This window comes from Sinocyclocheilus grahami, unplaced genomic scaffold, assembly GCF_001515645.1.
Source record: "Sinocyclocheilus grahami isolate Dianchi unplaced genomic scaffold, SAMN03320097.WGS_v1.1 scaffold221.1, whole genome shotgun sequence".
In the NCBI taxonomy this organism is placed as follows: Eukaryota; Metazoa; Chordata; class Actinopteri; order Cypriniformes; family Cyprinidae; genus Sinocyclocheilus; species Sinocyclocheilus grahami.
In genome coordinates, this window is record NW_015505400.1 from 754,471 (window position 1) to 758,566 (window position 4,096).

At 36.0% G+C, this 4,096-nt stretch overlaps 1 protein-coding gene across 1 annotated transcript in view; it reads right to left on the reverse strand.

Moving 5' to 3' along the window:
• Nucleotides 1-3,344, reverse strand: part of pcdh15b (protocadherin-related 15b) — a 187,163-nt gene extending 183,819 nt beyond the window's left edge. Inside the window, exon 1 of the mRNA XM_016287345.1 lies at nucleotides 3,136-3,344. The gene's annotated coding sequence lies outside the window, so the exon portion shown is untranslated. The remainder of the gene's footprint in view (nucleotides 1-3,135) is intronic.
• Nucleotides 3,345-4,096: the final 752 nt, after the last annotated feature.

A 4,096-nucleotide genomic window follows, 5' to 3' on the forward strand; every position in this document is an offset into this window, starting at 1 on the left:
ATATATATATATATATATATAGGAGTCTTTTGTATTCTGCTATACTGTAAGGAAATTGTTTATTTATTTATTTGGGGATAAGGTCGGATAAGCTCATTTAATTTACTGTTTATATGTAAATATTTAAACACTTCTGGTGAATGTATTTGATGAGCTCTATGTATATACTGACGTGTTCATTTGTGTTTCGAAGTTGGTTTGGAACAGCATGAGGGAGAGTAATTGATGACATAACTTATCATACATAATATCTCTTAAAATGCACATGCACAAGTATGTGAACATCTTTTGGGTCAGTTGTATTTGGATTTTAAGTTTGTGACCTGCAAAAGTATACACTGAAAAACATTTTTTTTTCAAAGTTAAAAATATCAAAAAATCAGAGATCCCAGAGACAGTGAAACAATGATGGGCAGCCTTGCAATGAATCAACCCACGCCAAGCACGATGGGTGGGGAGGGTACGCTGAAATATACAGAATCCCAAGCATGTAGGACATAACTAAAAAGCGACGGATCTTGGCTTTTGGCCACATTGGCAATTTAAAAATAGCCGATATGAATTCATACACAAAGAATTGATGTTAGAAATACAGAAATGATATCTTCTGTATTCTATTTTATTGTAAGGAAATTAGGTTTAAATATTTTTTGTCAGCAGTGGAATTGGGTTGGATAAGCTCTTTTAATTTACTGTAAAACCCATGAGCATGTGTTTATTTCTGTACATATTTTAAAGCTTCTGTTGGCCATATTCGATGAGCATTATGTATGTGTGTTGACGTGTTAATTTATATTTCGAAGGTGAACAAAAGGGTTTGGAATGACATGAAGGTTAGTAATTGATTATTTCTGAATAAACTATCCATTGAACATGAGTAATTAATGACCAAATCTCTTGAAATGCAGTGAACAAGTACATGGACATTTTTGGCTCATTTGGATTTGGATTTTGAGCTTGAGACCTGCTAGAGTATACGAAATATAGATTGTTCAAAGTATATAGGAGTCTTCTGTATTCTGCTATACTGTAAGGAAATTGTTTATTTATTTATTTGGGGATAAGGTCGGATAAGCTCATTTAATTGACTGTTTCTGTAAATATTTAAACACTGCTGGTGAATGTATTTGATGAGCTCTATGTATGTACTGACGTGTTCATTTGTGTTTCGAAGTTGGTTTGGAACAACGTGAGGGAGAGTAATTGATGACATAACTTATCATACATAATATCTCTTAAAATGTACATGCACAAGTATGTGAACATCTTTTGGGTCAGTTGTATTTGGATTTTAAGTTTGTGACCTGCAAAAGTATACACTGAAAAAAAATAATTTTTCAAAGTTGTAAATAAAAAAAATCAGAGATTATTGTTTAAATATTTTTGTTAGCTGAGGAAGTTTGGATACGCTCATTTAATTTAGCGTTAAACCCACCAGCATGTCTATTTCTGTAAATATTTAAAAAGGGTAAACACGGCGTCATGCTAATAGACCCACTGGGTGACTCACAAGCTGTTGACCTAACCTGCAGCACGGAGACAGACACCATCACAAATAACACGGGAGTCGAGGAACATGTGGTGGGGGTCAATAATTAATGAGGAAAGGAGGGGTAGAGGAGGTTATCACTACAGAAGACCAGCAGCACTTCATTGTGTTCTCTTGGCATTTCGTGTTGCTGTAGTTCCACACCAGCTCCTTCTATACGGCCTAACTTCGTAATTCATCTCTGGTGTCGGATCGCACTGACATATCTAGAGGAACACTGAGATATGGAGGTTCTCCGAAGTAAAATTATATTGTTCAGAATTTGCTTTTTTTTATAGCTCAGGAGACCCTCTCTTACAGTAGAATTTTAAGTATCAGTTTTGTTTGTTTTGGATGCTTCTTTAAAAATTACTTGAGAATTAAACTTAATGATAAACAAAAGAGGATTCCATAGCTCAGGTCATTTGGTTTTGGAGGAATTTGATAAAGGTTTGAGCTTGTACTGATATCAGTCTTTGGAGTTTGAGACATTGTTGAGGACATACAGTAGGTGAGCTGTTTCCCAAAAGAACAAGCCTTCTCGATTTAATATAATTTCTACTTAGGAGAAAGAACTGAGATATTAATGAGATTTAAATGATTTTCTGCGGGTTTTGACCATCAAAGCTACAAAGGTGTTTTCTTCTTTTCAGAATGCTGATCAATTATAATTCTGACATCAAAACTAGACTAAAAAAAGAGAAGATATCTCTGGTTCGGTTGAGGAATAACTTAAATTAAACCATTCAGAATGTTCTTCATGTTGTAATACCAAAATGAATTAGGTTTTATTCAATAAGTTTCTTTAATATTACTAAATCAACCAAACTACCATAGGTTACATCAACAGAAGTCTTTTTCAAGGGTCAGGTCAGGTTGAAATTCCTCCTCATTTCACTTTTTAAATGTTAAGATGGATCTTCGTCATAAGTTCATTATTTTTTATCATTATCTATTTCATTGACAAAACAAAATTACCATGATAAACAGTTAATTACGACAAAAATATCATGATTACCAGATATTGTTACAGCTGTGGTTTAATAGTCACCACTGTCATAAAATAACTTAAAAAGACAGATCATTTTTAAAAACGATCTCACGTTAATTGTACGATTTTACAATATTATGAATGGCTGTAGTAACTGTAGTAGCCTACTGTGTAAATGCAACGATTGAATGCAAGTCAAACTTTCCATGCGTAATGATGTTATATGTTAGGCTGTAATCAATGTTTGAGTGAATCTGATCGATTTCTATTTTACTTTCGTTAAATGAATTAAACGCGGAGGCAACAGATTGCGGGAATGCGCGGCGTAATAGGATGAGCATACGGTAATCCGGAGTCCTGTAGACACATCCCTCACGTCAGGCTGGAAAACTGTGTCAGTCACTGTATCCAAACCACTTGCCGGTTTTCATCAATAAATCTTCCAAATGCAATTGCTAGCACGTCAACGCGTCCTGTGCAAAAATTCACAACATTTCCAGGCGCCGTTACGCGCCAAGAACCGAAGATACTATTCACATTCCACACAACCCGAGCCCCAAAAGAGATTCAGAGCAGCCGACCCAAAGAGAAATAAACCCCTTATTTAGTCACTCACCTCCTCATCCAACGACTTGTCAACCATCGGAATAACAATCCAAAAACTCGCTATGCGCGCAAAATGCCACTAACTTTCCTTGACGCGCTACTGCGCAGCGATTGAAGAAGCGCAGAAAGTCTTACTGCGTGAGTTGTAAAGCCATGCAAATCCTCCTCAGATGGCTGGAGAGTATCAGAAACTCCTCAGTGCCGAACACATCCCGAGCAGTCGGGTTTAGGAGCTCTGCTGCCCTCTGTCTTTAATTCACTCCCGAGGAAAGCGTGGGTTCCCAGGCAGAGAGAAAATATCAGGAAGTTGGGTGGCAATGCGATCCAGCTTCCGTGGTCTCCTCCGCTTTAATGGCAGTCATCAATTTTGAGAGCTCAAATTGGTGAATATGCACCTGCCGTGGCGTGGGAGTAATCTTATTAGAGCGCAGAGAGCGCATGGCCACCCACAGGGAAAAATAAAATAAAAAACACATAAATTATATATCTTTAAGATCTCAAATGTTACTCATACTAATGGGACTTAAAAAAATGTGAGTCTTCATGCTTCTCAGATTGTTCTGCTAAGAAACTCACTGCCTTCATAAGTCTGTAACCAAAGCTCAATATGATTCAATTCAATTTGATCTCAAGTATTTCTCATCACATTCTAAACGCAAAATGATCTGTGCTGTCATATTATTTTTTTATAGCACTACACACTTCATTTTAATAAATGTTTTTTTGTGTCTCTTTATTTCTCTCTATCTATCTATCCATCCATCCATCCATCCATCCATCCATCTATCTGTCTGTCTATATTATTACAGCACATTTAAGCCTTTATAACTATTCTTCTTTATGATTGCAATTCATTCTTACTTGATGACAACAAAATCACAAGTGTATTTCATATGAGACAAAAATTAATAGGTCTAAAAGATTCATGGATCTATTTTGGGTATGCCATTTCTTGGGTTTGTTTTCAAAGG